The sequence below is a fragment of the Acomys minous genome (genome assembly GCF_964271855.1).
Source record: "Acomys minous genome assembly, chromosome: 14".
NCBI lineage: Eukaryota > Metazoa > Chordata > Mammalia > Rodentia > Muridae > Acomys > Acomys minous.
Genome location: NC_140496.1, coordinates 7,919,498 through 7,928,869, shown reverse-complemented (window position 1 = coordinate 7,928,869; position 9,372 = coordinate 7,919,498).

Genomic DNA, 9,372 nt, shown 5'->3' with positions numbered 1-9,372 from the left:
CCTACTGCCCTCTTATGGCCTCTTCAGGTACTGCACTCACATGCACAGACATAATTAAATGGAAAATTATATATATATTAAAATATAAAAAGCCCTTCCCCACTATTTTTTGATCTGGATTAATTCCAATTTGGCTCTCAGGTTTCTTTTTTCTTGATGGAGTTTATGATTTTCTTCTTCCATCATGTGGGTTCAAACACAAGTGATTGGTATCAATCAACTTTACCCCTTGAGCCACAGAATGAGAGCCCACTCTGCTTTCTAGAATGTAGGTTTCCTTTTTTTTTTTTTTAAAGACACAGTATTTCACTATAACCCAGGCTGACTGTGAACTTGAGGCAATTCTTCTGCCTTAGATTCTGGCATACTGGGATCACAGGCATATACTACGAGGTCCAACAAGCTCAAGGTCCTTCAAAGTGGCTAACTGCTGTGTCCCTGAGGGAACAGAGGACCTTGCTCTTGACAGGTGTGCAGTGAGCAGTTAACCAGTTGTGGGAGACGTTTGTGGAACTCTGTATGTTGAAATAGTTAATAGCAGAGTCCACATGATGGTGAGGTCATAAGAGCCAAGGAGAAACTTGAGTGGGTGGGGTGTGGGAATCTGAGCCCAGCCAACACAGGGCAGGCCAACCCTGTGTGCTCACAATTCCCCTTAAACACCAGCTTTCCATCCGCCCACATCCAAGCAGGAGTCCCTGGGAATTGTCTTCCAAAGAGAAACCCAAGAACGGTAGTGGAGCAGGGTAAAGGAGCTTCAGCTCAGGTGGGCCCACTCACACCTGCCTCAAGGCCGACTTCTGAGCGGTCCCTGAGCAGAGGCCAAGCAGGTGCTCCCGAGAGACCATGCACTTATTTGCATGACGGGTCACAGGGGTTAAGAGTGAGGAGCATGGAACAAGAAGACTGCCAGGAAGGAAATGACTAACTCGTAAAGAAAATTCAGCCATGCGTGTCCTGTACCCCAGGGTATCCAGTGCCTGGTATCTGGTGGCTACTTTTCAAATCTGTAGATGTTTACATTCAACTGTAGCCCTCATAGAATTGCTGTCGTTATTTTGTGTTTTTTTTTGCGATGCGGTCTCAAACTTACAACTCCCCTGCCTCTGACTCTTGAGTGCTGGGATGATAGGCATGTGACACCAAGCCTGGGCAAACTGAGGCTTTTAGGTTTAAAATCAACCCGAGATCTGGCTAGCTCAATGCTTTCACTTCATAGAGGAGGAAACAGAGGTGTGAATTACACCCTTGTACTTTGGGCTGCACCTGCATCCTCTGTGTAGATCATGGCGGAGGAGTGGAGAGCCTGGGGATTGGAAGGCAAGAGCTTTAGCCTGCTGAACCTCAGTCTTTCCAACTGTCAAATGGGTATAACCCCCAAATGGGGATAACACCCAAGCAAGTGTTTTGCAAAGGAGAGGAGGAATTGCAGTTTAGTTGCTTCTGTGAGCATTTAAGACAGCTTTGCACATCAGGGTGCTGTTGTCTGCACCGGCTTCTAGAGGCTGGTTGCCCAGAGATCTCTTGAAACTCCTGAACTTGTGTGCCAACTCTGCCCTGTGATCCTTTCTTGCAGGTGGGAAGGCCCTGGATGCATTGTGGCCAGCCCTGTAAGTATAGAGAGAAATCATGGAGGGGACACAGAAGAAACTGCCACTCAGGACTCGCAGAAGGAAGGACCCATCAGGCAACAGTAAAGTTGACCTGGGGGCACAGACTGATGGGTTGAGTCATGACCCCTTTCCACAGTTCACACAGGGACACAGATATGGCCTCTGACTGTTGCTCCAGTGTGAGTTTTTGCCAGGTGTGGTCTCACTGGGGTCTGAGGCAGGAGGACTGAAAATTGAATGCCAGCCTGAAATACATAGTGAAACCCTGTCTTAAAAACCACCCTGAGCCAGGTGTGGTGGTGCACACCTTTAGTCCTGGCACTTGAGAGGCAGAGGCAGGTGGATCGCTGTGAGTTCGTGGACAGCCTGGTCTACAAAGCGATTTCAGGACAGCCAGGGATACACAGAAAGACCCTGTTTCAAAAGGAACAAAAACAAAAAGAAAAACAAAACAAAACACCCTGAGCCAGGCGTGGTGGTGCACACCTTTAATCCTAGCACTCAGGAGGCAGAGACAGGAGGATCTCTGAGTTAAAGGCCAGCCTGGTCTATGTAGAGAGCTCCAGGACAGCCAGGGCTATGCAAAGAGACCCTGACTAAAGCAAACAAAACAAAAACAACCTCTCCAATGGTCCCAAACCTAATACCACCCAAAACAATAACAAACTCTCTAAAACCCTGAAAATCAACAACAAAAAGACAGAACCTAGCCGAGAGGGTCACTTCCAGGGCACGGCAGCTGGCACCTTCTGAAGTGAGAATCTCTTTAAAGAGGGTGCCCAGCAGGCAAGGGATTCTTGTGGGACATGCCACCACATGTTGACAAGGTAGCTTGTGGGGCTGATGTCATGGATCAGCAGGTAGATGTACCTGCTACCGGGCATGACACCTGAGTTGCATTCCCAGGACTCACATGGTGGAAAGACAAACCCAACAACACAAGTAATCCTACACACAAACATGCACACAGGTGCACACACACACACACACACACACACACACACACACACACGCATGCACAAATTGTTAATTAAAATGTAATTTATTTTTTTTAAAAAAGGATGCTTGGGTGATAAGCACATAATCATATGTGCTAAAACTTAAACACACAGTTTTGTGTTCTATATTAAACACACATACATGTATATATGTATTCTTTTGGAGACAGGGTCTCATGTAGCCCACTAGCCTTGAACCCACTTAGTTGAGGATGACCTTGAACTCTGGATCTTTCTACCTCCACCTGCTATGTGCTGAGATCAGAGGTGTGCACCACCATTCCCAGCTGAATCTGTATTTTCAGTAAATTGGGATCTCTTGGCCATAGTTCTCAACACTGAAGATATTTCTTATCTACACTTAACAATCACTTCACTTGGGGAAGTTGTTCTTTCCAGGACTGTTTCTGTTGTTGTTGTTTCAAGACAGGGTTTCTCTGTGTAGCCTTGGCTGTCCTGGACTCACTTTGCAGGCCATGGTGGCCTTGAGCTCACAGCAATCTGCCTGCCTCTGCCTCCTGAGTGCTGGGATTAGAGGTGTGCGCCCCCACACCTGGCTTCTGTCCAGGACTGTTTCAAGCACTTCCATTGACAATAATTACAAGGGACCACAATCCCTGCAGACGTGAGTTGCTGAATGCTTCCTGCATTTCCTCCCTTTATCTCAACTCTTCCTCTGCTTCGATGCATCTTGCACGTGTGCTCTGAACATGACGTCTACCACACTTTGGGTATTTAATAAGCATGTGATAAGTGAGCTAAAGGTGCCCCCCCAAAAGTTGTGAATTTTAGGCTACAAATAAACACAGGTAGAGCTCAAACTTGACTAGTTTCCTCTCTAGAAGATGTGGCAGTGTTATCGACTAGCCAGTTACCAAGCCCACCTTGAGTAAACAGAACAGATGGGGACAGTAAAAGAGAAACTGGGGCTAAGAAAACAAGCCAAAGGTTACCTCTGTAGCACAGATAAGTTTTCCCCCAGTTCTGAATACCTTGCTAAATCCCAGTTAGTCAGCTTGAAGCAATCTCACTTTTATTGGTAGGTGCTTCCTGCATGAAAAAAAAATTCCCCTTGTGCATTAGTACACGCATGTGCACGCATACACACAGGCACACACACACACACACACACACACACACACACACACACACACACACACACACACACAATGCATACATATAGTACCAAGCACCCTGATAAGCTGTGGTCCTATGCTAAGTTCAGTAAAAGAATGAATGAATCTTTCCTTCTTTCCTTATCTTTGGGGATTAACTGTAGACGTTGATATTCTCCTTGCCTTTCCCAGGCGAGTCACTAGAAGACTTGCACCTGCAGCCTGGGCTCAAGTCTCCATTCCTGACCTAGGGACAGTTTGTCCCGGTTGACTGGCACCTTCATCACTGGACCTCGCTGTCCTGTCAGCTTGAGTGCACAACAGGATGGCTTTCCTGCACATGTAACCTCCTGCTTCCACAGCACTTGGCTGGACATGCAGATGCCCCAGCTCTGTGTGGCATGTCTAAGGGTTTAATGCTTTTGGCTTTCAGATCTGGAAGGAGCCTGGATACCCAGCCCCTGCCCACAGGTGCTTTAGGCTGATCTTCGCAGCAGCTAGTTTGTCTGGCCTTCAAGTGCACACCCATGAGACTCTGTGGCCTCTAGTCAGGGGTGTTTGGAGGTCCATCCTGCGTTTGGGTGCACAACAGCCTGTTCTGTTTACTGCAGTGTCTCATTACACGGGGGTGCCATACTGGGTTTGCTAGTACTTGTTTGGTATTTGTCCTAGGCACTCCTCTGTTGCTGTGAAGAGTCACGGGGACCACAGAAAGTTTCATAAGACAAACTGGGGCTTCCTTACAGTTTCAGAGGTTTAGTCCATTTTCATCACGGCTGGAAACATGGTGGCATACAGGTGGGCACTGGAAAAGGCAGGTGGATCTCTATGAGTTCGAGGCCAGCCTGGTCTACAAAGCAAGTCTAGGACAGCCAAGGCTACACAGAGAAACCCTGTCTTGAAAAACAAAACAAAACAGGTGGGCACTGGAGCAATAGCTGAGGGCTACATCCTGAACTGTAGGGAGAGAGGGGGGGGCAGGGAGGGGGGATGGCGCTCTGGTCTGGGGTGGGCTTTTGAAACCTCAAGTCCTACTTCCAGTGACACACTTCTTCCAGTAAGGCCGCCCCTCCTAATCCTTTCAAACAGCCACTCCCTGGATACTGAACACTCAAATGTATGGGCCTATGGGGACCATTCTTTTTGTTTGTTTCGAGACAGGGTTTCTCTGTGTAGCCTTGGCTGTCCTGGACTTACTTTGTAGACCAGGCTGGCCTCGAACTCACAGTGATCCGCCTGCCTCTGCCTCCTGAGTGCTGGGATTAAAGGCGTGTGCCACCACCACATTGCTATGGGGGGCCATTCTTATTCAAACCACCACAGTGTTTTCTAAAGACTCTTGCTTGTTATTAGAGACAGGGTCTTACATAGCCCAGGTTGCCCTCAAACTCACTAATATAGCTAAGGATGACCTTGGACTTTTGATCTTCCTGCCTCTGCCTCCTGAGTGCTGGGGTTACAGGCGCATGCCCGCATGCCTGGCTTATGCAGTGCTGGGGACCAAGTCCAGGGCTTTGTGCCTAGGTAAGAGTTTTACCGACTGAGCTGCAGCCCTGCCCCCTGTTGACGTCTGGGGTGTGTGAACGTAGCTGTACTCAGTCTTTGTGGACTCCCTGCTCTCACTTCTCTGGGGTGTGTCTAGCAGCTGGCTTTCCTGGCTTAGAAGAGGATCCACCTGTTTGCCAAAGTGCCTGGAAGAAATGATAGTCCTATCACCCCATCTGTCCCCAGCATCTGCACTGGCATTTTATACTTCTGGTATGTTCTGGGCAGTGGCCAACATTGCCAGCTTTAATTTGTGTTCCCCTGGGTGAGATTTTGGCCACGTTCACTAGACTTCTGCACATTCTTTGCACCGTGGTTGTTTAACCTTTTTTTCCCCCTTCCTCCTTTCCTTTTTCCTTCTCTCCCTCCCTCCCGCTTCTCCCTCCCTTCTTTCTCTCTCCTTTCCTTTGTTTTCCTTGTCACTCGTTCCCTCTCTCCCTCTTTTCCAGCTTGCTTGCTGGAGACAACAAGCCTATGCGTCCAGAGCTTAGTAAGTCACGTTGACGTGATGCTGAGACTCCATGAAGAGCAGCCAAGTCAGAGGTGGCATTTCTTCTTTTGTGTCCTTCTCTTCACAAAGATATTTTGAGACCATTAATGACCCCACAGTAGGCCAGTTTGTGTATAGGAATGATTTTGGAAAAACATTCTGAGGACTCTCCTGGGCTAGAGGGGGTACACCATGGCTGCACAGTGACTGCACTAGAGACAGAAACAGTGGCCACAGACTCTTCGGCAACCAATGTTACAGAAAGTTTCGTAGCCAGCGGATTGGTGCAAGCGCTACCGAGCCAAGGCTGTCTCTGCAGGGTGCTCCAAGGAGGTAGTGTTCAAACAAATAATGAACTGACCTCTGGGATCTGGCCAGAGAGAAGGTCCACAGAGCACAGTGGTTCTCCTTGGGAAGTGCTCATTAACGTGGGGACTTATCTTTCTTTCCTGGTGCCGGCTCTGGCACTGGCGGCCCCTGCTTGGGTTAAACAAGGCCTCTGCCACAGAGCTGTACGTCAGCTCACTCTGTCTTTTCTTATTGACTCACAGGAATTTTTAGAAAGTATTCTGAGTAGAAGGCCTTTCTTTTTCTTTTTGAGACAGAGGCTCACTGCATAGCCCAGGCCGCACATGGATCCTCCTGCCTCAGTTTCCCGAGTGCTGGGATCCCAGGCACGCCCCGCCACCTCTGCCTTAGGTGTTCTTTCTAGACTACATGGTGTCTCTCCAGCGTTGCCTCCTCCCACACTCGGAATACCAGTTCACATTTTATCATTTTTAAAAATTATTTGTTTTTATTTTATGTTCATTGGTGTTTTGCTTGCCATGTATATCTGTGTGAAGGTGTCAGATCTTGAAGTCACAGACAGTTGTGAGCTGCCATGTGGGTACTGGGAATTGAACTCAGGTCATTTGGAAGAGCAGTGCTCAATGCTCTTAACCGCTGAGCCATCTCTCCAGCTCCACATTTTGTCTTTTTTTTTTTTTTTTGGTTTTTCAATACAGGGTTTCTCTGTGTAGCCTTGGCTGTCCTGGACTTACTTTGTAAACCAGGATGGCCTTGAACTCACAGCAATCCACCTGCCTCTGCCTCTCGATTGCTAGGATTAAAGGCGTGTGCCACCACCATCCAGCCATTTTGTCATTTTTATTCAGTGTATGTGTGTGTGTGCATGTATGCATGTGCACATGTGCGCAGTGCAAGTGTGCCTTTTAAAGGCTAAATGAGGGTGTTGGATTCCAAGATTCCAGGGATCTGTAGTTACAAGCTGCTTGCCTTGGTGCTGGGAACCAAACTAGTGTCTTCCTGAAAAACAAGTGCTCTTAACCCCTGAGCCATTTCTTGAGCCGATTCTTCAGCCTTGTGAACACTGTTCTTAATTTTAATGTACTCCAGTTTACCTCTCACTGTTCACGGTCAAAGCCTCCTGTGTCCTGCTGAAGTAAGCCCTGCCAGTCTCCTTTCCTGTGCAGGAAGATAGCTTCCTAGTGAATGTGCTGCCTGGTATGTGTGACCCCAGAAAACTGCAGTCTTCAAAGCCTTTCTCACCTACCCAGGCCACCCCTGCAGTCCGATGAGGTTCCTAGCCTCCATGTGTAGCAGCTCACAACTGTCTCTAGCCCCAGCTTCAGGGCATCTGATGCCCTCTTCTGGACTCTGCTGACCCCTGTACTCACAAGTGTGTCTGCATGCACACATACATAAATTTAAATAAAATTTAAAAGTGTGCAGTGTGTTTTGTTAAGGATGTAGCTGGATCTGGGTTTTGAAATTTAAGGTCTATGAAGGCTGGCATAGCAAAGAGGCCTGCTGGGGCGGTGGGAGAACAATGGCCCCTCAAGGATGCCCAAGCCAAAATCCACAGAACCAGGAAAGATGTCAGGGGCTGATACTCAGCTGACTGTAACTAGGGCGATGACCCTGGATCATCCAGCTGATCCCAATACAGTCACAAAACTCTTAGTGCTGTGGTCCCTAAAGCTGCGACCATTTACTACAGTTCCTTATGTTTTGGTGGCCCCAACCTTACAATTATTTTATTGCTACTTCATAACTGTAATTTTCTACTGTTCTGAATCATACTGTAAATCTCTGATATGAAGATGGTCTTAGGTGACACTGTAAAAAGGGTCACAACCCACAGGTTGAGAACCACTGTCTTAGTGGACCAGAGAGGTTGCCGGGAAGAGCCAGGGACGTGACTGGATACAAGGAGGACTCGCCTGGTCATTGCTGGCTCTGGAGATGAGCGAGCTCACGAGCCGAGAATTCCTCTGGAGGGAAGGTGGGCCCTCCAGGAATAGATTCTCCCCAGTTCTCCTCAGAAGGCCCTGCTGACACCTTGACCATAGTCCTTTGACACCTGTGGGTGAGGAATGGCTGGTTTTGTTCCAGTGGCCATAGACAGTGAGTGGAGAGGAGGCAAAGATTTAGATGATGAGAAAGTGTGTGTGTGTGTGTGTGTGTGTGTGTGTGTGTGTGAGAGAGAGAGAGAGAGAGAGAGAGAGAGAGAGAGAGAGAGAGAGAGAGAAAGAGAGAGAGAGAGAGACAAAGAGAGAGAGAAAGGCAGGCAGGCAGACAGACAGAGACAGACAAAGATAGACAGAGGCAGACACACACACACACACACACACACACACACACACACACACACAGAGAGAGAGAGAGAGAGAGAGAGAGAGAGAGAGAGAGAGAGAGAGAGAGAGGCAGAGAGACAAAGACAGAGGCAGAGACAGAGTGAGACAGGGAAAGACAAATTTGGTGACAATACCCATGCCAAGGATACTCACAAGAGGCCTGGGTAACCTGTGTGTAGCAGTGAGAAGGTCTCACTGGGTGGGGATGTCCTCTCTGGGTCTAGAGAGGTGCCTCTCCTTGAGGGAGGGAGCCGGGAGGTGATGGTGGCCTCTTTAGAACATTTGGGGGGCTCTTTTCCTGGGGTAAGCCTCTTCTCCCATTTGGCGATGTGACCTGGCTCCACCCCTGAGATATGACTGTGCGTCACCTCCCAAAGGTTCCTCTGTCTCCCAGGAGGCAGGATCCTACATGGAGTCTCTCCTGAGTGGCTATCTCTGGCATGTAGGAAATTTACACATAGCTCAAAAGACCCTGTCAGTGGCCTGACATGAGTCAGAGCCCACTGAAGGTGGCTCAGGTTCTCCTAGGTCTGAGTGGAAACCTGTGTTGTCAGGGAATACATTTCAGACTTCTATGAAAACATTTAACAAGAACAGACTAGGTGCCGGGCGGTGGTGGCGCACGCCTTTAATCTCAGCACTCAGGAGGCAGAGGCAGGCAGATCTCTGTGAGTTTGAGGCCCCCCTGGTCTACAAAGTAAGTCCAGGACAGCCAAGGCTACACAGATAAACCTTGTCTCAAAAAACCAAAAACCAAAACCAAACCAAACCAAACCAAAAAGAATAGACTAGGCATCAGCTCCCCCCGGCCCCCAGTACACATGGCTTCAGGACAGTTGCCATACTGGCTAGGTGTGTGCCCTTCAGTGTATACAGTGACACCTGCTGCTAGGACCATTCGCTGGGGCTGGCTTCTCTTATCTCATCTTTACCTTTAGCTAAGAGGCAGGCATGCTGGGCGCTGAGCTCTGT